The sequence below is a fragment of the Neoarius graeffei genome, chromosome 27, assembly GCF_027579695.1.
Source record: "Neoarius graeffei isolate fNeoGra1 chromosome 27, fNeoGra1.pri, whole genome shotgun sequence".
Classification (NCBI taxonomy): domain Eukaryota; kingdom Metazoa; phylum Chordata; class Actinopteri; order Siluriformes; family Ariidae; genus Neoarius; species Neoarius graeffei.
The window spans coordinates 17,661,717-17,689,459 of NC_083595.1; the positions used below are offsets into that span (position 1 = coordinate 17,661,717).

Genomic DNA, 27,743 nt, shown 5'->3' on the forward strand with positions numbered 1-27,743 from the left:
AATACAGTTAACTGTTGTATATTCATTGGTATTTTATTTCACACTGATTCAAAACATTGATAGATTTTATTTCACAGTAATTCAAAACACTTACATATGTCTTTTGTTATTGTGGAAAGAAAGAACTCTGCTCTTTTGGTGTATTTTTGAGTAAAACTTTGTACCAACATAGTCTGATGTTAAAATGCAGAATCCCAATGCAAAATTCATAAAGGTTGGCAGGCCTGCAGATTCAAACTTTTTACTCTTTGATCTTCAGTAAATGCTTCATCCTGGTCAAGGTTTGTTCAGTTTTTTGTTTTTAAATTATGGCCCGTAAATGACACTGGATACAGAATAGAGGATCCCTGATCTCATGCCAACCACTGTCAATCCCCTGCTACGAGCTTTGGACCCATATCTGGTTTCTGAGGCCTGGTGAACTGGCTTTAACTATGGCATTAGTGCGAGCTTAAAGTAATAACTTTCCCTGAAATCCGGCTAACATCAAATGAAAGCTACTGAGGACTGGGTATTAGCAATGCAACTAATCATTCTAAACAAAAATCTAATCATTCCTCAAGAATCTTACACTGTTGCACTGTCCAGTGACATTTAAGGCTCATTTATGCTCCCTTTTGTCATATGAAAATAAATATGTCCACTTGAAAGGATGTAACTATCACCACCCACACTTCCATGCATCCTTTAAGTTGGCATGGATGTCGAGCAGTACATCCACCAGAGTCAAAAGCTGAAAGTCAAAACTTCTGATAACAAATTCTGATCCAATCTCCTCCCAGCTATTTTGTAACAACTGTTTACTAAATTGCAAATCTCTCCTCAAAAAGTTCCAACATTTTTAAAAGTTCTTCTTTGTGTCTCACTTGAACTATTGGCTACACTGCCCCTATGATTTCCAGTGATACTGCTCCATTTCATCCGTATCCGTAAAACAATGAACAGAGTACAAATAGAAGGCTCTGTCCAGGTCCATGTCTGTATCAGTATTTATAGTTGAGCATAAATGAGCCTTAATTCCAATTATACATTATATGGCCAAAAGTATGTGGACACTTGTGTATTGAATATCTCATTCCAAACATACCATATCAGTTTTAATGGGCATTAATATTTAGTTGTTCCCCCTTTGCTGCTATAATCTTAGCCTATAATCTTCTGAGAAGTCTTTCCACTACATTCTGGAAAATGTCTGTGAAGATTTGTACCTATTCAGCAACAATACAAAAAGAAGGCCTGGCATGAAGTTGTTGTTCCAACTCATCCCAAGGTGTTCAGTGGGGCCACTGGAGTTCTTCCATAACAACCTTGGAAAATACTGTCTTTATCTTTCAATCAATTCATGTTGAAGCCCACCTGATCCCCAAATCCCACTTTCTAACATGACTTTATCACTATTTTGTATAGAAACAAGTCACCAAGCCCAAAGATTAGCCCCAAAGAGGTAAACTTATGTACTCTGTACTAGCCTCTATATGGCATCACTTATACTGTATTATCTTTTTGACTGTAGACTAAGCCTATCTGTATACTGCCTATATATTGTCTCTGTGTCAAGTACTTATTTCTTTGGGTGGAGGTGCCTGTCAAAGTCTATTTTCATGCCAGAGATGGGGACTCAAAAACTCTGATTCAAGTCACATTTGAGTCACATTCTGACTAATTTGCAACTTGACTCAAACTTGCACTTGAATGGTGTCATGTCCACGCGCATTGGTGCTCAGAGTGTGCAGCGTGTGCCACAGATAACAAAGCATACGTGCAGTGCTATTAGGACTAATTACTATGCACCTATTCCTGAAGTTGTTCCGGATGAGAGTGCAATCACAGTGCATGCTTATAAGGACTCTCTAAACACACAGACTTTGCAAAGTATACGCTCTGTACCTACATAGTGTCTCACTTTACAAATCCTTTCCTGTATTGTTTAGCTGCTCTGGTTCTTGACTTTGTTTTCTGTTTTCTTGGCACTGCTTTGTATTACATCTGATACTCTGTGCCTTGCTTGACTATTGCCTGTTTTGTGACCCTGCCTTTGTCTTAAGTTTTTGAACTGTTTGCTTACCTGTTTTTAAATACTCTTCCTGCAATTACATCTGTCTTTCGCCTGCATCACTTGACAGAATACTTCGCTATTACTATGGATGTAGCAGACGCGAGCAGGCATACTGTCATGAACCAGAGTCATGGTGCCTAAATCGGGATTGGTATGGTTCATCCAGCAGCTAGGGTTGGACATACTGGCACCCTATGATAGCATGGAGTATCCACCCAGTGGATTTCTGCTACAATGCAGACTCTTCTATGAGGACCTGTTGGAGCCCAAGCCTGCAGAGAGTGTCTGGATACACTTCATGATTCACTGGCTCATTTGACTAGCAAGCTGGTAGGCTGAACACCTGCTCATAATAGCACACCCATGCCTCCAAGGCTCCACAGCCTTTGGGAACATGCTCAAATCCCTGTACCAAGCTTGATGGAAGGAGGATCCCCAAGAAAATTTTCTTTAGGGTGGTGGTGGTGGGGCTGATACCCATGAGGCCGACACAGCGGCAGATGGGGAGGCCTCCTCTCCAGAGCTCACTCCAGAGGCCAACAGGGCAGCCTCCTCTCCAGAGCTCACACCAGAGGCCAACAGGGCGGCTTCCACTCCAGGTTTCAAGGAGGGCTGCCAGGCCTTCAGAGTTCAGAGACAGTGTAATCACATGGGTTCACACCTCGCCAGCCACAGGCCATTTCAGCATTAGGGGCACATGTATACTCCTCACAGCCAAATAGTGGTGGCCCTCCATGCTCAACATGCTCAACAATCAACATGCATAACTGTCTCATCCTGAGATGAATGTGCCCATGCTAGAATGCCAGAGCCCATGCCTGTCTCTAAGCACATGTCTGAGCACAAAGGCCCACCTATGCTGATGCCCATGCCCATGCTCATACTGGAGCACACGCTAATGCCAGAGCTAATGCCTTTTCGAGGGGGGGGGGGTCTGTCGTGTCCACGCATATTGGTGCTTGGAGATTACAATATGTTGCAGATTACAACACACACAGCATCATTAAGGCTAATTACAGTGTCTTGCAAAAGTATTCATCCCCCTTCATGTTTGTCCTGTTTTGTCGCATTACAAGCTGGAATTAAAATTGATTTTTGGAGGGTTAGCACCATTTGATTTAAACAATATGCCTACCACATTAAAGGTACAAATTGTTGTTTTATTGTGACACAAACAATAATTAAGATGAAAAAACAGAAATCTGGAGTATACACAGGTATTCACCCCCTTTCGTATGAAACATGTAAATAAGAGCTGGTCCATCCAATTAACTTCATAAGTCACATAATTAGTTGATTAAGGTCCACCTGAGTGCAGTCAAAGTGTCACATGATCTGTCACATGATGTCTGTATAAATCAATCTGTTCTGGAAGGAGCCTGACTCTGCAACACTACTAAGCAAGCAACATGAAAACCAAGGAGCACTCCAAACATGTCAGAGACAAAGTTGTGGAGAAGTATAGATCAGGGTTGGGTTATAAAAAATCTCAAACTTTGAATATCCCAGAAAGCACCAGTAAATCCATTAGAGCAAAATGGAAATATGTCACCACAACAAATCTGACAAGAGAAGGCTGCCCACCAAAACTCACAGACCGGGTAAGGAGAGCACTAATCAGAGATGCGACAAAGGCACTGTAGGTACAGCCACCGTCCCGTCTAGAACTACAAATCCCATCAACTAACTTCCGCGATGACCTACATCACGCCTGGGCGGGATTACCTATGTCACATCCCCCTCGACGCCATAAGTGACTCAGTCAACTTCCGTTCTTCCTCTCTCATCGTGGACCGTCGCATCATACAGACATAAAGAGACACCCGCTCATCAGAACATCAGCGCGCTTTCATATACCACTGGCCACGGTAAAAGAGTACTTAAGTCGCGCCGTCTCTCTAAATTGAGTTACAACTGGTTTTATTTGTATTATAAGTAACATTACGACTGCAGCCCAAGCAGTTAATTAAAAGTTAGAAGCGACCGGATTCCTTCTGACTTAATCGCTGTGCACATTATTGATCAGAGACTCTTCCTCACGAACGACGAAGCCTCAGATCCAGAATTCTCTGCTTTTTACAGAAGCCTCCACGAACTTTCTGTGAAACTCCGCGTAACTTCGGGACATCTCTGCACATCCCACATAGAGATATCGATTACTGGAAGTAAGGCTGGCATTTGGGCAAATTAGTCTTAGGAATTAGCTTTATGAAGTAGTGTGAATTTAAACTCAGAAACTGTTTAATTGTGCATACTGATCAATTGTGTTCTACATTGCTCTCTCTCTCTCTCCCCGTTGTTTCCAAAAGATAGGCTGTTGCATGCTCTTTGCTATCTTCTCTAACATCCTTTAATTTCATTATTACACATATTTTGACCTCATCAAGATTTCAGTGAATTTGGTAATGTTATAGTGTAGTGGATTAGGAACCACGGCTAATTCCTTTGTCTCAAGAAACCACAAGGTGATTCTCACCTACCCTAACACACACACACACACTCAAACACACACGCACAGTCACACAGTACTACCTCACCATTTATGCTTATATATCGCTGCTATTACCCATTTAGTATCATTGTTATAATAAAGTCAATTATTCTGTTAAACTGTGTGTCTGTTTGTTGCTATTATATACTTGAAGTCACACAATCTCAAAGAACTCCAAAACTGCCTTCACCCAAGTATATATGAGTGCTATTGGCTGTAGTGTCTATGTAATACGGTAAGTAATACATTATTGCTGCATCAGTAGTGATCATTAATAATTTGTAATATACCATAATTTAGCTGTTTGGTAATTTATTATTAAACACCAAAATTAATGGTATCATTTAATGAGACTGATTTAATGAGACTGATCACTTAAGACCAATAGCACCCACATATTTATTGGTGCCCCGTGTGAGGCGATTGGTTTGTTGACTTCTTGAATGTTGTTGCAACAACAGATAAATTATCAGTTTGATTAAGCAACTGCCAAGGTATATCCCCAGGTGTGTTAAACAGTTAACAGTAGTGTGATAACCATATCACAAAATACTAATAACCTATTAATAACTTAGGATAAGAGATAGCATTTCCAAACAAAAACAAACTTTATTGATTGATTAATTAATTACGGAGTTAATATTAATTAATAATAATTAATTAATAAATTAACTCATTGATTAATTAATTACCTAATATCCAACCTAAGTAAAATGGCATCCCCTCGTGTCTCAGAGGCTGAAGGCAACGCTCAAGATGTGTCTCTCTTTGATGTCATCACAGACCTCATTCACTGCTCTGCCTCCGAAAGAGCAAACATTAGGAACATGAATGCCAAAATAACATAGATAACTCAATAAAACATATGAGAGATCCAAAAAGAACAACTATTAGTGTCCAAGAGGCACTAGGTAGGCTATTCCTGTTACACTTCCAAGATAGTGATTTAGAAATCAGATACCTCTGCGGAGAGGTTGACAGGCTGACCACCAGCAACGCCGAGCTGGCAGCCGATAACAATGATTTATATAGGGAGTGTGAGCTCTTGAAAAACTCCCTTGATGATTGCGCCAAAAGGCTAGAGAAAGCCGAAAAGGCTGCCAAGAGGGCTGCCAAGGAGCAGACCCCCCAAAAAGGGCGCGAGGGGTGTGAAAGACCCCTAGCAATGCGCCGAAGCTCAGAGCGGGAAGAGGCATCCGAGCCGGACACCGTGGATTACCTGGTCGAGGACCAGACATCCCGCCAAACTCCATCAACTCGCTACACGACTCCTTTGTTGTTTAGCCAGGGTGGAGCCATACTGCACTCATCCCGAGCCCAGGCCCACAGCACACCCAGGTCAGTGCGCTACAGTATCCCTGATCCATCTTCGGACTTCAGACTATGAATCTCATGTGAAACGGGAGCGATACCAGAGTAGCTCAGATAGTGAGTACTCAGGAGAGCGAAGGAGGCTGCACAAGGATGTGCACCAAGCCCTTCACATACGGCAAATTGACCTACTTGCCAAAGATGTTGAGCGATTCGATCCTGATAATAAAAGAACAAATGTAAATGATTATTTGTGAGAAATTGACCAATGCCTGATGGACTTGCCAAAAGCCATAACGCGAGAGAAACTTAAACTGATCTGGAAGACCTCCAGTAGCAGCGTTCGTGCCTTTTTAGAGACGCTACCCCCAGACGTTCGGATAGCTATTCGAAACTCCGCAATTACATGAGGGAAGAATATGCGCCGTACACGGATGAAACCTCCACGACATTGTGTGCAATACAAATTAAACAGAAACGGTCTGAGGCACCTCGTGAATATTATAGACGGCTACATACTGCCTATTTCCAGGGTAGTAGCGCACCAGGCTTGGAAGAAGATAGAGGCTTCAAATCCCTCTTCTTACATAACCTCCACCCAACCGTGCGGACTCAAGTCACACTGACGTGTCGACAAGTTTCTACTCGATGAGGGAAATTAGGCAACTAGCCCAAATGACCTGGGAGACCATTGTCAAAACCACAGACAGAAACGATGATGAACCCAGGGTCCTTAGTCTCCAGGGTGAGGACAGATCCCCACTAGCCTTAGAAGGAGGTGAAGCTCCAAAAGGGGGACCCACCTGGAGAAATCCCGGTCCGAACCGCCCCTTGCCGAGCCATCACCAGGATGAGTGGAAGAATCGGCAAGGTAAGGCCAGGAGGGACCAAGGGCAAGGCCACAGTGACCATGACAACCGCACATCGTATGAAAAGGGTCATAAGGAACAAGGCGGTTGGCAGCAAGATCGTCATCCCCGCTCTGGCCAGAGACGGCAGGAGCGCTCCGACCGTAGCTCTACACGTAGGGGTAGAGGTGACCGACACAGTGATTCAGACCAACCTGGTGAGTTCCGCTCAGAGCTGGATTCTTTGAAAGCCCAGTTGGCTGAGATTAAAGGACTGTTACAGAAGAGGTCAGACCCCTCAACAGATAAAACAAAAGAGCCCAAGAAAGATGACAAAGGCTACCTGCTGGCATGACTAGGCCAGGAACCACGAGTCTATCTCGTGAAATGGGGAGGAGATCCCTGTGAAACAGCAGGCGATGGTCAGGATGTAGGGCCCCCCTGGTGGTGAAGGAAAACACACAAAATGCACCTCTGATGCAGTTCTTAGGCGATCTAGTTAGAAGGGGCAATGCTAAGCGCATTTACACCCCCGTGATGGTCGAGGGTACGATCACCCTCCAAGCCCTTCTAGATACTGGATCGGAGATCATGCTCATGTGTGCTAAAGTCTTCACCACCATCTCTCAGACACGGCTCTCACAAGGTGACCCAATACCAACCGAGCCCTGCAACATAAACGTGGTCAGCTTCATGCAAAACAAAGCCCCAGTAACATAAATGGCATGGTTGGAACTCACATTCCAAGACATGTCAATCATATGTCCCACTTACATCTGCTCTGTGGGTACGGAAAAACTACTGATTGGCCAAGACCTACTCAACAGGTTGGCGCCACTCATGGATTGTCGTCACAGTCAATTGTGGGCCCTAATCATGACCCCACAGCTGTTGGATCCCACAAAACATGCACAAACCCGTTGCGATGAGATTAGTGCAGACACTGACCAACCAAGCGCCACGGGAGACCAAATTTCCAATGAACTTCAGTTCATGTCTTTGTACATGGAGTCTGGTGTCGAAACACCCAACATCGCGATTTCCCCTAGTGGCCACAATTCTTTGGAAAACCATGCCTCTTTCCTTTGTTCCTTGAGTAACTCAACCTCAGCTATGTACTGCCCTATCCTATCAGGTGAAGTGCGAGTCAATGGGACCACGGTCCTCAAAGCAGCTATGATGCTTTGGTCTGAGAAGTCAGCCATCAGCCAGACTTTGTTTGACACACTGTGTCAAAGCCATTCCTGCCCCGTATTTGTGCAGAAGAGCCTCCCTCTATCCATCGACTCAGACAAAGGCACCCATTTTACTGCTGGTGTAATGGCTGCGCTGTGGAACATGTTAGGCGTTGAGGTGAAATTCCATATCGCGTACCACCCTCAATCCTCTGGTCAGATTGAACGAGCCAATCAAACCATTGTGAGCATGCTGCGGAAGTATGTCACCCACCATGGTAAAGATTGGGATGTGAAACTTCCCTTGGTGCTAATGGCCATTAGGTCCACCCCTCATCGCACCACTGGAGTCACACCCTTTGAGATGATGACTGGGCGGGAGATGGCTCTCCCACTGCATCTCCTGTACAGACCAGAGGACATGAGTGTTGCAACTGCATACACCGCACATTAATATGGCGCCGACCTACAACGCCACCTACAGTCAACCTTTGCATGGGCCCAAAAGAACCTCGAAATGAGCGTAAAAGGACAAAAGGCCTACTACGACCAAAAAGCCTCCCATCACGAATATCAAATAGGCAACAAAGTCCTATACTTCAACTTTACCAAGCCGGTAGGAGTCTCAAAAAAGTTCATACCACACTGGTCGGGACCTTTCGATCATGCGAAAACTGTCCCCCATCGCATATCGCATTAGGACATCCAGGCCTAATCAAACGCCCTCATATCGATGGGTCCATAGCAATCAAATCAAGCCTTTTGAACAGTCCTCACTCCAAAAAGGGGGTGGACGATAGTTAGGCCCATCCTGTCCACTTAGCTTGTACGCCTCACTCACCCATAAGCGTACACTAACATTCCCAGTCACATTTACCACAATAACACTGTGCATGCCGTAGACAAGTTGGCCGAAATAATCAAGAGCGAGATCAAATACGTCCGGGTGGTAAGGGATTTGATGCAAGACCTGCTTAGAGAAATTAGCAGCTCAATCAGTACCCTGAGTAGTGGTAAAATCCCACTGTATCTGATACCCCTTAGCATGGTAGATAAAATACTAAAATCCGCTACTACCACTAATGTGTATTCATCGCAAATACACCTGGCCTATAGTCTTGGCAGTGCTATTCCCATTTTTGTGAATCCACAAGACTTAGAGATAGGATTCATGCTGAACCTACCCATTATTGAGAAAAACAACATATATAGGCTCAAGTCTGTCCTCAACGTGGGTTTCTGGAAAAACAATGTCCGTATACACATACAGATACCACCCATGGTAGCATCCCATGATGACAGCCGCTCTGTCTACTTTATTCCCAACCTAGAGATGTGCACCTCCACTAAAGACATCCACTGGGTCTGCCCAAGCAACCCATTCATTAGAGACACTACAGATCGCCTGTGTGGTTTGAGGGCAAAAGCGCCCGAACAAAAGTGTGTAGGTCAAATGTCCGCAAAGGACGAGGATATGAAAACTAAAGTAGAGAAAGCTGGTAATCAGTGGGTTGTTAACACTCCAAAAACTGAAGTCTTGATGTCATACGATCAGCACGACACAGCCACCAGAATGAAAATCCCAAACCAAACAGTGTTCCTTAGTGTACCACAGGGAGCCACCATTCACGTAGGTGATATCACCCTACACCATCTTAGTACTGACAGGTATGATTCTGAGATTGAAATGATAGACGCATTTCAAGGTTATGATCTTGAGACCAATAACACCCTCCAACAGCAACTACTGGTTGAAGGGACCAAAACGGTGAAATTTAGTTCAGGCCAGGCTGGAATTTCAACTATGGTCTCCCGCTACCAGGTCAGAGAGTTATCTGATCTAGGATCTACTATAAGTCTGATTGCTTTGGGACTTCTCCTCAGTGGCTGGGTCTTAACCGCTGGCATCGCATACATGCTACACAAATACATAAGAACACTACACGCCAAGCTGGATAAGATGGTCTGCGTCCCTGACAGCTTTAGCCGCAGTAGCGCACACTTTCTGGCCAGACCACCTGCTGCTATTACCTTTCCAGAAGATTAGGCTTACTAACCCAAGCACTAATACTTCTTTTCTTTCCTTCATTCCTTCTCTTTTCTTGTTTTTATGCATAGGAAATGAAGTAACTATGTAGTGTTTAATGTTTAATGTTTTTTTTATAGATGTGATTTTGACCTAGTTAGATAGAGAGTGATTATATGCCCAAATGCTTACAGCCTGATGTTGGCCCAAATGCCTATGCCTCCAACTGTCTTACTAGGACTCATGAGTTTAAACAGGTTTCACAGGACATCATGGACTGTACAGAGGATGCTACCTCAAGGACTATGGACATGTGGACTGTACTGTACTGTGCTCTCAGTGCTATGACTCCGTCATACCCCTGAGATCAAAAGGGGGAATGTAGGTACAGCCACCATCCCGTCTAGAACTACAAATCCCATCAACTAACTTCCGTAATGACCTACGTCACGCCTGGGCGGGATTACCCACGTCACATCCCCCCCGACGCCATAAGTGACTCAGTCAACTTCCGTTCTTCCTCTCTCGTCATGGACCGTCGCGTCATACAGACATAAAGAGACACCCGCTCATTAGAACATCCGAGATCAAGACGTCTGCCTTGCAAGAAAAAGAAGACTCAGCGCGCTTTCATATACCACTGGCCACGGTAAAAGAGTACTTAAGTCGCGCCGTCTCTCTAAATTGAGTTACAACCGGTTTTATTTGTATTATAAGTAACGTTATGACTGCAGCCCAAGCAGTTAATTAAAAGTTAGAAGCGACCAGATTCCTTCTGACTTAATCGCTGTGCACATTATTGATCAGAGACTCTTCCTCACAAACGACGAAGCCTCGGATCCAGAATTCTCTGCTCTTTACAGAAGCCTCCACGAACTTTCTGTGAAACTCCGCGTAACTTCGGGACATCTCTGCACATCCCGCATAGAGATATCGATTACTGGAAGTAAGGCTGGCATTTGGGCAAATTAGTCTTAGGAATTAGCTTTATGAAGTAGTGTGAATTTAAACTCAGAAACTGTTTAATTGTGCATACTGATCAATTGTGTTCTACATTGCTCTCTCTCTCTCTGTTGTTTCCAAAAGATAGGCTGTTGCATGCTCTTTGCTATCTTCTCTAACATCCTTTAATTTCATTATTACACATATTTTGACCTCATCAAGATTTCAGTGAATTTGGTAATGTTATAGTGTAGTGGATTAGCAACCACGGCTAATTCCTTTGTCTCAAGAAACCACGAGATGATTCTCACCTCCCCTAACACACACACACACACACTCAAACACACACATACACACAGAGACACACACACACACGCACAGTCACACAGTACTACCTCACCATTTATGCTTATATATATATATATATATATATATATATATATATATATATATATATATATATATATATATATATATATATATATACACAACCCCGATTCCAAAAAAGTTGGGACAAAGTACAAATTGTAAATAAAAACGGAATGCAATGATGTGGAAGTTTCAAAATTCCATATTTTATTCAGAATAGAACATAGATGACATATCAAATGTTTAAACTGAGAAAATTTATAATTTAAAGAGAAAAATTAGGTGATTTTAAATTTCATGACAACAACACATCTCAAAAAAGTTGGGACAAGGCCATGTTTACCACTGTGAGACATCCCCTTTTCTCTTTACAACAGTCTGTAAATGTCTGGGGACTGAGGAGACAAGTTGCTCAAGTTTAGGGATAGGAATGTTAACCCATTCTTGTCTAATGTAGGATTCTAGTTGCTCAACTGCCTTAGGTCTTTTTTGTCATATCTTCCATTTTATGATGCGCCAAATGTTTTCTATGGGTGAAATATCTGGACTGGAGGCTGGCCAGTTCAGTACCCGGACCCTTCTTCTACGCAGCCATGATGCTGTAATTGATGCAGTATGTGGTTTGGCATTGTCATGTTGGAAAATGCAAGGTCTTCCCTGAAAGAGACGTCGTCTGGATGGGAGCATATGTTGCTCTAGAACCTGGATATACCTTTCAGCATTGATGGTGTCTTTCCAGATGTGTAAGCTGCCCATGCCACACGCACTAATGCAACCCTATACCATCAGAGATGCAGCCTTCTGAACTGAGCACTGATAACAACTTGGGTCGTCCTTCTCCTCTTTAGTCCGAATGACACGGCGTCCCTGATTTCCATAAAGAACTTCAAATTTTGATTCGTCTGACCACAGAACAGTTTTCCACTTTGCCACAGTCCATTTTAAATGAGCCTTGGCCCAGAGAAGACGTCTGTGCTTCTGGATCATGTTTAGATACGGTTTCTTCTTTGAACTATAGAGTTTTAGCTGGCAACGGCGGATGGCACGGTGAATTGTGTTCACAGATAATGTTCTCTGGAAATATTCCTGAGCCCATTTTGTGATTTCCAATACAGAAGCATGCCTGTATGTGATGCAGTGCCGTCTAAGGGCCCGAAGATCACGGGCACCCAGTATGGTTTTCTGGCCTTGACCCTTACGCACAGGGATTCATCCAGATTCTCTGAATCTTTTGATGATATTATGCACTGTAGATGATGATATGTTCAAACTCTTTGCAATTTTACACTGTCAAACTCCTTTCTGATATTGCTCCACTATTTGTCGGTGCAGAATTAGGGGGATTGGTGATCCTCTTCCCATCTTTACTTCTGAGAGCTGCTGGCACTCCAAGATGCTCTTTTCATACCCAGTCATATTAATGGCCTATTGCCAGTTGACCTAATGAGTTGCAATTTGGTCCTCCAGTTGCTCCTTTTTTGTACCTTTAACTTTTCCAGCCTCTTATTGCCCCGTCCCAACTTTTTTGAGATGTGTTGCTGTCATGAAATTTCAAATGTGCTAATATTTGGCATGAAATTTCAAAATGTCTCACTTTCGACATTTGATATGTTGTCTATGTTCTATTGTGAATACAATATCAGTTTTTGAGATTTGTAAATTATTGCATTCCATTTTTATTTATAATTTGTATTTTGTCTCAACTTTTTTGGAATCGGGGTTATCGCTGCTATTACCCATTTAGTATCATTGTTATAATAAATTCAATTATTCTGTTAAACTGTGTGTCTGCTTGTTGCTACTATATACTTGAAGTCACACAATCTCAAAGAACTCCAAAATTGCCTTCACCCAAGTGTATATGAGTGCTCTTGGCTGTAGTGTCTATGTAATACGGTAAGTAATACATTATTGCTGCATCAGTAGTGATCATTAATAATTTGGAATATACCATAATTTAGCTGTTTGGTAATTTATTATTAAACACCAAAATTAATGGTATTATTTAATGAGACTGATTTAATGAGACTGATTTAATGAGACTGATCACTTAAGACCAATAGCACCCACAGCACCAAAGATAACACTGAAGTAGCTGCAAAGATCCACAGCGCAGATGGGAGTATCTGTCCATAGGACCACTTTAAGCCATACACACCACAGAGTAGGGCTTTATGAAAGAATGGCCAGAAAAAAAGTCATTGCTTAAGAATATACATTTGTAGTTTGCCCAACAGTATGTGGCAGACTCTCTAAACACATGGAAGATTCCCTGGTCAAATGAGATCAAAATTGATCTTTTTGGCCATCATGGGAAATGCCATGTGTGGCGCAAACCCTGAGAACACCATTTCTACAGTGAAGCATGGTAGTGGCAGAATTATGCTTTGGGGATATTTTTCATCTGCAGGGACAGGAAAACTGGTCAGGACTGAAGGAAAGATGGATGGCGATAAATACAAATACTGTTTGAGTCAGCCAGAGGTTTGAGACTGGAATGAAGGTTCACATTCCAGCAGGACAATGACCGTAAACATCCTGCTAAAGCTACACTGGAGTGGTTGAAAGGGAAACGTTCAAATGTCTTGGAATGGCCTAATCAAAGCCCAGATCTCAATCCAATTGAGAATCTCTGGCATAACTTGAAGATTGCTGTACACCAACACAACCCATCTAACTTGAAGGAGTTGCAACAGTTTCGCCTTGAGGAATGGGCAAAAATCCCAGTGGCTAGATGTGCTAAGTTAATAGAGATATACCCCAAGAGACTTGCAGCTGTAATTACAGTAAAAGGTGGCTCTACAAAGTACTGACTTTGGAGGGAATACCTATGCACACTCCAGATTTCTGTTTATTCATCTTAATTATTGTTTGTGTCAACAAACAACAATTTTCACCTTTAAAATGATAGGCATGTTGTCTAAATCAAATGGTGCTAACCCCCCAAAAAAATCCATTTTAATTTCAGCTTGTAATGTAACAAAACAGGACAAACATGAATGGGGATGAATACTTTTGCAAGACATTGTACTATGCACATGTTCTGGATTAGAGCACAATCAGAGCACACGCTTATAAGGACTGCCTAAGCACACAGACTTTGTGAAGTATATGTGCTGTACCTAGTGTCTCACATTAACAAGCCTTTCCTGTATTGTTTACCTACTCTGGTTCTTGACTTTGTTTTCTGTTTTCTTGACCCTGTTTTGTATTACCTCTGATACTCTATGCCTCACTTGACCATTGCCTGTTTCATGACCCTGTCTTTGTCTTCCATTTTTTTAACTGTTTTCCTGCCTGTTTTTAAATAAACACTCTTCATGCAATCTGTTCATCTGCCTTTACATGACAAATAGCAAACAACTCTAAACTGTTGTGGCTTGGACAAAACTTTGAAATACATTTAAAGATTAAAAAGTTAAAACAATAAAAAGCTGTTATGCTAATTCTGCTGGTTGCTATGGTGTTATAATATTGCTGTGACTGGGTCCCAGGTGTTTGCTCTGTTTCTAAGAGGTTTCAGTATGATACCAATTCGTTGCATGGTTGTGAGATAGATAGAGCAATCGACTGATCAAACAGACCATCCAAAGAGCAGTTTAAGTTTGGTCCTGTTTTGCATCTGTGGGCTCTGGATTCACTGCTGCCCTAACCACGACAGCACTTACTCAAGATGATATAAACAAATCTCGAAACTAATAACTTTGTGCAGCTCCATCGCTTATCTTAAATATGTCTGTAGTTTGAAATAGTTTGTAGACAGCTGGGCTGCTTTTAAAATATACAGTGGTGCTTGAAAGTTTGTGAACCCTTTAGAATTTTCTATATTTCTGCATAAATATGACCTAAAACATCATCAGATTTTCACACACGTCCGAAAGGTAGATAAAGAGAACCCAGTTAAATAAATGAGACAAAAATATTATACTTGGTAATTTATTTACTGAGGAAAATGATCCAATATTACATATCTGTGAGTGGCAAAAGTATGTGAACCTTTGCTGTCCGTATCTGGCATGACCCCCTTGTGCAGCAATAACTGCAACTAAACATTTCTGGTAACTGTTGATCAGTCCTGCACACCGGCTTGGAGGAATTTTAGCCCATTCCAAACAGAACAGCTTCAACTCTGGGATGTTGGTGGGCTTCCTCACATGAACTGCTGACTTCAGGTCCTTCTACAACATTTCAATTGGATTAAGGTCAGGACTTTGACTTGGCCATTCCAAAACATTAATTTTATTCTTCTTTAACCATTCTTTGGTAAAATGACTTGTGTGCTTAGGGTCGTTGTCTTACTGCATGACCCACCTTCTCTTGAGATTTCATGGACAGATGTCCTGAAATTTTCTGTTAGAATTCGCTGGCATAATTCAGAATTAATTGTTCCATCAATGATGGCAAGCCATCCTGGCCCAAATGCAGTAAAACAGGCCCAAACCATGATACTACCACCACCATGTTTCACAGATGGGAAAAGGTTCTTATGCTGGGATGCAGTGTTTTCCTTTCTTCAAACACAGTGCTTCACATTTAAACCAAAAAGTTCTATTTTGGTCTCATCCGTCCAAAAAACATTTTTCCAATAGCCTTCTGGCTTGTCCACGTGATCTTTAGCAAACTGCAGATGAGCCGCGGTGTTTTTTTGGAGAGCAGTGGCTTTCTCCTTGCAACCGTGCCATGCACATCATTGTTGTTCAGTGTTCTCCTGATGGTGGACTCATGAAAATTATCATTAGCCAATGTGAGAGAGGCCTTCAGTTGCTTAGAAGTTACCCTGGGGTCCTTTGTGACCTCACCAACTATTACACGCCTTGCCCTTGGAGTGATCTTTGTTGGTCGACCACTCCTGGGGAGGGTAATAATGGTCTTGAATTTCCTCCATTTGTACACAATCTGTCTGACTGTGGATTGGTGGAGTCCAAACTCTTTGGAGATGGTTTTGTAACCTTTTCCAGCCTGATGAGCATCAACAATGCTTTTTCTGAGGTCCTCAGAAATCTCCTTTGTTTGTGCCATAATACACTTCCACAAACATTTGTTGTGAAGATTCGACTTTGATAGAGCCCTGTTCTTTAAATAAAACAGGGTGCCCACTCACACCTCATTCTTATCCAATTGATTGAAAACATCTGACTCTAATTTCACCTTCAAATTAACTGCCAATCCTGGAGGTTCACATACTTTTGTCACTCACAGATATGTAATATTGGATAATTTTCCTCAATAAATAAATGACCAAGTATAATATTTTTATCTCATTTCTTTAACTGGGTTCTCTTTATCTACTTTTAGGATTTGTGTGAAAATCTGATGATGTTTTAGGTCATATTTATGCAGAAATATAGAAAATTCTAAAGGGTTCACAAACTTTCAAGCACCACTGTACATCTTTAATTTAAAAAAACCCAAACACTAGAATTTGATGCACACGTTTTTAATTTTCTTTGGGTTTTCTGAAATCAACACAGGGACAAAATTATACACACATCATCAAAAATTTACATACACTCACTTAGATTATTGATTCAGAGGTGCTAAAACTTCCAAAATGTTATCTTATCTTGCCAAGACTGAGGTCTCTTAACTTCCTGTTCATGATCATGATTGACTATAGCTGGTACCTTCTATGTGCCTTCATAAAAAGGGTTTGTTTACAGCACTTATTGGATTGACCAACACACAGTAAAATGGGAAAGTCCAAGGAGCTCAGTGCAGATCTGTGGAAAGAGGGTCACACATATACACATCTCTGGCATGTCTCTTGGAGCCATTTCTAAACAACTGCAAATTCCAAGATTAGTTCAAACAATTGTATGCAAGTTATTGTGAGGTGTAGTCACTTTGCCAAGCCACTTTGCTTCAAGAAAACCCAAACTGTCACCTTAAGCTGAAAGGAAATTGGTTTGAATGGTCAGGAACAACCTGGGAACCACCATGGCACAGCCCTGCCATAAACTGGAAGATGATGGATCACTGTCTACAGTTCAGATCATCAGGGACTAAGAGGCTGCTATCCAAGAAATAACCCCCTGCTCCAAAATTGACACCTTCAAGCTTAACTAAAGTTGAACTGCCAGTGGAACTGGTTCATTGCACAAAGTGGATGGAATAATGATGAAGGAGGACTACCTCAGAATTCTTCAGCATAAACCATCAGAAACTTGAACACGACTTGGGACTTGAGAGTTACAACAGGACAATGAACTCAAACATGCATGAGAGCTGGTTGTGGAGGATAAAGCAGGCTAACGTTAATCTTAAAACAAGTCCTGACTTCAACTCTATTGAATATATATGGATCATGCTTATAATTTGAGTCCATGGCAAGAAAAAAAAATTAATTGAACTCTACCAATTCTACTAGAAGAGTCATGAAATATCCAACCAAAATTCTGCCAGAAGCTTGTTCATAGTAAACAAAAATGTTTGGTCAAGGTGAATCTTGTGAAAAGACATTTTACACAAATGTTAGTTGTGCTGTATGCATATCTTTGACCCTGTGTTGATTTCAGAAAACTCAAAGAAAATTAAAACTGTGCACTGAATTCTAGTGGTTTTTTTTTATTAAAGATGTATGCTGTTCATTCTGCCACAGAAAAAGAACAGTTCAAAGAAATTACTGAAAGCCCAAATATTGCCATGGCACTCATGCCCAAGATGACAGTAATGTCACTGTATGTAAACTTCTGACCACAACTGTGTGTGTGTGTGTGTGTGTGTGTGTGTGTGTGTGTATGTATATATATATATATATATATATATATATATATATATATATATATATATATACACTGTGTATATATTTATTTTTAAAACTTATTATTAAACTATTCTCAATCACACATTTGATTATTCACCCTGATTTTAAATGCTTTTATTCATTTCAAGCTTTAGATTTTCTTATTCTGTTGGTAGATCATTTTGCTTCTTTCTAAAATTAATGATTCAGAAAATATCTGCAAATAGAACAAAATCATTTCAAGTTTGAAATTAGTATAATTGTCGAGCAATAGGATTAATAATCATACATTTAGTTTACTGTAATCTTATAATAGGAAATACCATATGCATTTGCCTGTATTCAATCTACTATCACTTGCCATTGTGTCATTTTTGTTACTCCTGTAAAAACTTTGTTTCGATTAAATTATTGACTGCATTTGTATTTCAATATCTTTGGGGCTATCCTAAGCAGGCATAATAAGTCTTAAGAAACCATTTCAGTTCATAATCACTGATCTGGATATCATCCAGTATAAATATGATTTACATTGCCTTGTGGTAAATTCAAACACCATGTTTTTCTGCCATGCAATATCTGGTCAATAAATTTGTGGTTCACTCTTTTCTAAAGCTATTCACATTAGGACATTAGAACAAGTCCCAGTCAAGAAGTTCATCCAACTAAAAGCCCTTCCTCTTTTCTTTTCCAAATTTCACACAAAGCATCTTTTTCCATTAATGCTTTTCTGATTAGACAGAGATTAGATTAGATAAAACTTTATTGATCCCTTTGGGTGGATTCCCTCAGGGAAATTAAGATTCCAACAGCATCATTACAGATAAACAGAGAAAAGAAATAGAGAAAACTTCTAGATAAATTAAAATAAATTAAGTATTTACATATACAAATGTATAAAATGAATGAGATATGGGGAAGAGAGGAAGGGGGAAGGAGGGGGAAGATTAAAAAAAAGTGGGGAGAAGGGGGGTGCGGTAGGAGAGATACTGCACTTTATATTGCACATTGTCCGGTATTGCTTACTGTTAGGCTAGGCTACTGCTCCTTCCCGTCCTCTGTCCTCCTGCCCCCCCCCCCCAGAGAGGAGTTGTACAGTCTGATGGCGTGAGGGACAAAGGAGTTTTTGAGTTTTCTGCTGAGCAGCCCAAGCCACTACTATTAATCATGTGTGATTGAGTCCTTTATAATCTCTGGCATGTAAAGAGCAGGACCAGAAGAGTAGTTTCAAGCAGTTCAGTAGTTCCTGTTCCTTATCCTGTGCAGGGTTGGGGGCAAGCTGAAGCCTATCCCAGCTGACTGTGGGCGAGAGGCAGGTTACACCCTGGACAAGTCGCCAGGTCATTGTAGGGCTGACACATAGAGAAAAACAACCATTCACACTCACATTCACACCTACGGTCAATTTAGAGCCACCAATTGACCTAACCTGCATGTCTTTGGACTGTGGGGGAAACCCATGCAGACACGGGGAGAACATGCAAACTCCACACAGAAAGGCCTCCATTGGGCACTGGGCTCAAACCCAGAACCTTCTTGCTGTGAGGCGACAGTGCTAACCACTACACCACCATGCTGCCCCAGTTTAGTATTTGTGATGTTCATATGCCTTTGGCCATCATCCAGCATAACTAGCTCATGTCAAGAGTTTTATTTGAATAAACAGAGTGGGCACTGTTGTAGGTTCAATTAAATTGGAAAATAATAGCCCTGTAAGGCTGCTCACTCTCTTAAAGAAACTAAAGAGCCAGCATATAAAGTAAAAGTGAGATTAATGTGCTTCACCAGAACAAGATGTATTACATTTTAGCAATCAACCCACCCCAAGTCAGGCCCTGTCCACCGGACTGCATCGCGCAGCCTACAAGCACGACACATCGAACTGCAAATACCCACACATCCTGCTTGTTGACTCTTAACCACCCCCCATTACTCACCTTATTTAAGCCCTGGCTTCAGTTAATTTGTCTTGAATTTGTTTTTATTTTCCCTGCTGATACACATTGTGTTCCTTACTTCTACTGTCATGTTTTCATGTCTGGTATTTTGTTGTTGTTGTTGTTTTGACTATCATGTGTAAATAAAAGTTTTCTGTACTTCCATCCATCTCTGTGCCTCAACTAAGACAAAAAATATTGAAGTAGAAATGTCAGAATCTCTTGAAAGAGAGAAAGATAGAGAGACTGACCACATTCATATACCGTATTTTCTGGACTATAAGCTGCTACTTTTTTCCTAGGTTTTGAACCATGCGGCTTATACAAAGGTGCGGCTATTCTGTGGATTTTTCTTCCACCGCTAGGGGCGCTCTAACCGGAAGTAGAATCAAAAATAAGATAGACGAAAAATTAATGCAAAGAAGAATTAGCAGATCTTTAGCAGATAGAACACGCACGACAAATTACTAACTGGTAATTATTTTCAAATCCAGCCAAGATGATTAAAGTGACTTGTGGTTTCAAACACAGGAGAAATGAAGGTAAATAAATACCGGTTATTTTATCTTGGTTCTGTTCCGTTTAAATCAGCAAAGTTGCTGCCGTGTTAAAAGGCACTGTTCGGAAAGAATCTGTTCAGGTACATACATGTACATTTACAGTACAAAATCATTCTGTACATGCAGTAAATATCAACATAGATATCTGCGGCTTATAGCCCGGTGCGGCTTGTATATCTTTTTTTTTTTAAATAGAGCGGATGCGGCTTATATACAGGTGCGCTCTATAGTCCAGAAAATACGGTAACTTTAATATACTATAATGTTATAACTGTTATTTTATTTTTAGTTACTGTTGCTGATGTCATATTATGTGCAATTTATCAATGAAGCTTTATCATAGGTATGTATATACATGAAAAAAAAAAGTTTTAGATATAGTTCACTCCTATCCATGGTTTCAGCTATCCACATTAGATTTTGGAACATATCCCCTGCAGATATGTTCCACTCTCACTGTATCTGCCGATGTTTTCTTTGCTTGTTGTTTTGAGTTTGTCGCCAGTTGCTATACACTGAACCACAAAAATAACACAATAATAGGAGTAGTTCCATTGTAGTATCACTATATCATCATTTATGTCACAGAGAGCAATGGCACAACTGGTCACAGCACGTAAATCCAATTCATACTGGAGCTGTGACAAATTATTTGCATAAATATAAGTAGGTCAGCAGGGGATAGATTAATGTTTTGACTTTGCCATTTTGCTCCCATTCCCACAGCACACCATTTCAGCATAATAATGGAAAATATATGGTTTTCAGTGTGAGTGAGAATGGGGTGTTAGAAGAACCTTTATCAGATTTACTGGGAGTTACACCACGAAACTCTGGATTGGGTTCTTCTCTCATCTTTTTTTTCTTTTGAATTATCCCAGAAATTCAGCAAAGTGAGTTTGAATTAGTGTTCCTGAAAATAAGCCCAGTCCTCAAGGTTAATTTACAACCTTAATATGAAACTACTAATTGTTGTCAACATCACTTCATTGTGGGTTTAATATTGCCACTGTAGTGTAGAGAGCGGTAACTTCATGCAACATTAGGTAATAAATGATCAAAAATCTAACCCCTTGCCTCAATTTACTTCATTCCTGAAATATGCCTTATGTGCAGAAGAAATAATGATTTGACCACTGGCCTGACATGGTCCAGACAGCACTGTCCTTAGAAATTTGGGCCCATTTTGTGGTACATGATGCATTGTAATGCAAAAGTATGACATTATTATTATTATTATTATTATTATTATTATTATTATTATTATTATTATTATTATATCCTTTATTTATCCAGGAATTGTCCCATTGAGATACAAGATTTCTTCTTCCAGGGAGTCCTGGCCAAGATGGCGCACAGATATTAACATAAATTACATACATACAGTAAAATACATACACCATACATAAAATCAACACAATATTAAGAACGTGAGAAATGGAGTTGTCACAGTCAACAGTCACATCAGGTAAAACAGCTACATATTTCCTGTAGGGTGGATTTTAACATTCCTTTGAATTTTGCATTGTGGACATGAACAATTCACACAGTATAAATCAGCATTATATTAATCATGCTTCACTCATGCTTGGACCAACACCAATTTGCCTACAGGTCAAACAGGTCAATGGAGGATGCCATTTTACTGGCCTATCACACTGCCCTGAAACACCTGGAGCGGTGGGACAGTTATGTGCTAATGCTGTTCATTGACTATTGGCCCTTTTCCACTACCCTTTTTCAGCTCACTTCAGCTCGCTTCAGCTCACTTCAGCCCGACACGGCTCGCGTTTCGACTACCAAAAACCAGCACGACTCAGCTCGCTTCAGCCCTGCTTAGCCCCTAAAACTCGCACCGTTTTGGAGTGGGGCTGAAGCGAGCCAAACCGTGCAGAGTGAGGCTGGGGGCGTGAGCAGACACTCCCCTGTGCACTGATTGGTGAGGAGGAGTGTCCTCACATGCCCACACACGCCCCGCGAGCACGCTGGGATCTGTAAACACCGCAAACCCGGAAGAAGAAGAATTACGAATTACGAGAATTTCTGAAGCCTTATGCGCCTCACCTCATCTATACGCTCTTGCCAGTATCTGTCCGCGTTGTCGGTGACAACAAGCCACAGCACCAAGACCAGCAACACTAACGACTCCATGTCCTCCATGTTTATTGTTTACTATTCGGGTCGTGAGACTACCGCTTAAAACCTCACTGATGTCACTGTTTGCACTGCTTAACGACATCACCTGATATCCACCCACTTTCGCTAACTCCACCCAATGTGTCCACCCACTTCCAGCCAGCATGGTTCAGCGCGGTTGTAGTCGAAATGCAACTCCAACAGCCCCGCTCAGCCCGACTCAGCATGGCACGGCTCAGCCCGACTCAGCCGCGTTTGTAGTGGAAAAGCGGCATATAGCTCTGCCTTTAACTGCCCATTAAACTGAATAACCTTGAACTGAACACACACCTATCCAATTGGATTCTGGACTTTCTCACCAACAGACCACAGATCGTGCACATGGGTAAACACACCTCCACCTCCATCACCCTGAATACTGGAGTACCACAGGGCTGTGTGATCAGCCCCCTCCTCTACTCCCTCTTCACACATAACTGCAAACCTATACATGATTCCAAAATCATCATCAAGTTTGCAGATGACACAACCATGATAGGTCTGATCTCAGATAACAATGAGTCAGCCTACAAGGAAGAGGTTGAGAAACTGGAGTGCTGGAGTTGAGACAATAACCTCATCCTGAACTCCAAAAGGACAAAAGAACTCATCATAGACTTCAGGAGACAGAAGCATGGAGGCCACCATTCTATCAGCATTAGTGGCAAGAGTGTGGAGGTAGTCCAGAACTTCTGATTTCTTGGCATACACATCAGCCAGGACCTGTCATGGACCACAAACACTTTTGGCTAAGAAGGTCTTCAGAGCCTTCACTTCTTGAGGACCCTGAAGAAAGCACGACTGCCTCAACAGCTGCTGATGAACTTCTACAGGTGCACCATAGGGTCAGTGATCATGTACTGTTTCACTGTATGGTACTCGGGTTGCACCTTGGAAGACAAGAAGACCCTGCAGCGCATCATAAAAACAGCTCAGCGGAACACGGGCACTCCACTTCCATCACTGGAAAAAATCCATCACACCCGGTGCGCCCGCAAAGCCAAAAACATTGTCAAGGACCCAACCCACCCTGGACACGGACTCTTTACCCCTTTGCCATCCGGAAAGCGCTATAGAACTCTGTATGCCCACACAACCTGGCTAAGGAGCAGTTTTTACCCCATAGTCATTACACTACTGAACTCACAGCACTCACTGCCCCCCCTCCCCCAACTAATGCACAGGTCTGAACAGTACACCTCCACTCACTCACTGCTGCTATACTACTGTGTAATACAGCCTATGGCACTTGACCAGTTCTGTATATTCGTGTATATTACTATAGATTACTGTATATTCTGTGTTGTATATTACTATATACTAGTGCAATAACATACTTGTACAATATTATTTTAAGTGCAATACTAATGCACTTTATCATGTACAAAATCTCATTCCTTCATTTTACCTTAATAATTCTGCTCTTACCTCAATAATTCTGTTGTACCTCAATAATTTCACTGTGTATATTTTATGTTTGTATTGTTTTTTTAATTACTTTTATAAATACTTTCATATGTCTGTAAATATAAATGAGCATCTGCTGGCTTGTTCCAAATGACATCTCACTGTATTTGTACAGTGACAATAAAGGCATCTTCTATCTTGTAAATACAATTGCAATTGTCCCAATCTGTAGAAGATGGGAAGTTGAATGCAGCAACTTGGCATTTTAGTCAACTTTGAGGTCTATTACTGGTTAAAATGACATCTCAGGCACTGCTATGGATTTCATTATATTTCAAACTACCTCTGGGTCAAAGACTTTGTTTATTCAATCAAATTTTGGGAGAATTTATAAAATTATTTCTTTAGTTGTAAGATATGGTGAACCTGTAGTACATTTTGTTAACAATATGAAACTTCTGCTCAGAGCATTGTTTTATTTTTGTTTTATACAGACAAAAATGCATATTCTTTTGTAATGTTTATGATGCAGAAATGAAAAAGTAGTCTTTTCAGTCATATTTTTCTTTCATTATCAATCAATCCATCCATCCATCATCTGTAACTGCTTATCTTGCACAGGGTTGTGGGCAAGCTGGAGCCTATCCCAGCTGACTATGGGCGAGAGTTGGGGTACACCCTGGACAAGTTGCCAGATCATCGCAGGGCTGACACATAAAGACACACAACCATTCACACTCACATTCACACCTACGGTCAATTTAGAGCCACCAATTGACCTAACCTGCATGTCTTTGGACTGTGGGGGAAAACAGCACACCCAGAGGAAACCCACACAGACACGGGGAGAACATACCAACTCCACACAGAAAGACCCCCGTCAGTCTCTGGGCTCGAGCCCAGAACCTTATTGCTGTGAGATGACAGTGCTCCAGCTTCCCCTATGGTTCATGGGCATGCGGGATACAGGTCATTTTGTCCAATGACCATTTAATCCAATGCCATTTCATCCAATAGTTAAGACATTTCGTCCAAAGCCTTTTTCATATGCACTATCAATGATTTTATATTTCAGGTATTTGTTTGTTTGAAAAAAGGAAGAATTCTCAATGGAATCTGACCAAAGCAAAACACATTTTTGCAAAATGAAAATGAAACCAGAAATGATGGGAATCAGCGAGTGTCAACTTCGGGCGCATTTGGCTGGGGCTGCTTGGGGGAGAGATCAAATTAGACCAAATTATGTAGAAAATCTATACTCGCACTTGCCAGATATCCTTGGGAAGTGCGAGATATGAGATATTATATCCAGATATGAGAGAACATGCATTTTCTCAGTCTTTATATAGGCATGCTGATGCCTCTTGATCATGTGCAGATGAGCCTCATTATCAGCGCGCATGCGAGAGTCCACTTAGCACGTGTTCAGTCCGGCGCACACCCGAGCGGACTCTCGCACGCACACTGTTAATGAGGCTCACCTGCAAATGATCAAGAGGCATCAGTGTGCCTATATAAAGACTGAGAAAACACACATTCAGTGCGAAGTATTACACCACGTCAGTGCATATTACCAAGCCTTATTCTTCCATGTAGGTTCCCTGGTTTTCCAATCCTGTTTCCTGTTCTTAGTTTGTTTTTGTCTTTGCCTGATTTAGCCTGTCCAACTAGCTTACATAACGTTGAATATAAGTTCACACAGTTTCATTATGCTGTGTGTGTAGCCTGCAGCAAAACGGTTACAACCTAACTAGCACATTTTTGCTTTGGTTAACGTTCACTGAAATGACATCATAAAGTTTTTCCTGCGATTGTATTGACAAGATCCTGAACTCAGTTTGAGGAATTTCCAATGCTGTAGGCTGACTTAAAATATGTCTATATTGTGCTGATATTTTGTATGTTTTGTGAGATAGTGAGTCTTTTGGGGTGTCAGAATTAGCAAACGACGTTGTATGGTTCATTTCATTCTTATTCTGAAAATTTGATAAATTGTACACAATGATGTATATTTAACTGTGCAACAAATGTATGATGGAAGGCAAGAAATGTCAGGATTTAGATGGCGGTTGTGTAATTTAGTTTGTGTGTTTCTTGTTTGAAGTGCAATAGTGTAATAATGAGGTTCTCTTGTCTGTAAGTTATATGGGGTGGCGGGGGCGTGGTCAAGCATCGGTCTGTGAATGGAGGGCGGAGTCAGGGAAGGTAAGTGGCAGAATCACTGCACCTGATGTGAATTAACCTGTGTTTGTGTGTCTCCCCCAGTGACCACGCCCTATAAAAGGAGAGAGAGAGCAGAGAAAGGGAGCTCTCCCCAACCTGGACACTTGTGTGCGTGTGTGGGCGAGCAAAGTAAGCCGCTGGAAAGTGCAAAATAAAGAGTTTCACAGTAACTCAAATATGGGTCAATATATGACAAAGCATTCAGTTGCTGTCCCACCAATAACCCCTGCAGGACAAGTTTTACTCATGATATGTTAATTGAATTTAAGTTAGCTTAACCAAGCCAACTTTAGCATGAAGCTAGCGGTCCCATTCATTTTCGCCAGGTCACGGTGTTTTGGAAAACTTCATAGGAAATGAATTTCCTATGAAGTTTTCCAAAACACCGTGACCTGGCGAAAATGAATGGGACCGCTAGCTTCATGTTCACAGCCCGATTGTTGAGTGACATTAACCACAGCTAGCAAACGTATACATGATCTGTTAAGGACTTCTTGTAACGTTAACTTACCGTCGCAGAAATAGCAGCATGGTGAGCTTTAGATGACTTGAGGTCGGTCGTATTCTTGCCACATAGTTTATAGCCACAGCGTCTACCTCTGTCTCCCACTACAAGGCATTCCGTTTTATTTTCTGCTGGATTATGTGTAAAGTATGTCCATAAATCATCGCATCTTTTCCGCCCACCAAGCCCTTGTGCTGGCGTTGCTGCCGCCATGGTCCATGAACTGTGTGCACTGTGCCTGGTGGGCATGGCCAAACAAGGACAGGATGCAGTGCATTGCTGATATTTTCAGCATTTGGCAGACAGGTTGCACACGCTGTTGGAGGAAATGCCATGCATTTTGATAGTCCTATAGCCAACCCACTAACATTTTTGTCTCGTCTCGTCATATTTTCGTGATCAAAGAGTTATGTTTAGCTCGTCACTGTCTCATTTTAGTCATGAAAAAAAGGTGTGTTAACAAAATAATTTCGTCATCGTCATCGTTAACGAAAACAACACTGAATCGCACCCTCAAGAACATAATTTGGAAATTTGTAAGTGAGGACGCACGCAACTGGGATAAATGGCTCGAGCCCCTGTTATTTGCAGTGTGAGAGGTCCCACAAGCCTCCACGGGGTTCTCCCCGTTCGAATTCTTATACGGGCATAAGCCGCGTGGCATTCTTGATGTGCTGCATTAAAATTGGGGGGAGGGACTTCCAACAAGTAAAAATGAAATTCAATACATTATCGACCTGCACGCCAAACTCCACACACTCATGCACCTAACCCAGGAGAATTTGCGACAGGCCCAGAATGTCAAGTCCGTCTGTATGACAGGGGCACGCACCTTAGGGAATTCACACCAGGAGATAAAGTACTCGTGTTGTTGCCTACGTCGAGCTCCAAATTGATTGCCAGGTGGCAAGGACCCTTTGGAGTCACACGGCGAGTCGGGGACATCAACTATGAGGTGAGGCGAACGGACTGGGGT

General features: G+C 41.6%; 1 protein-coding gene across 1 annotated transcript in view; it reads right to left on the reverse strand.

Moving 5' to 3' along the window:
• Positions 1 to 27,743, reverse strand: part of il1rapl1b (interleukin 1 receptor accessory protein-like 1b) — a 1,244,729-nt gene that overhangs the window by 1,055,261 nt on the left and 161,725 nt on the right. The window lies entirely within an intron of this gene.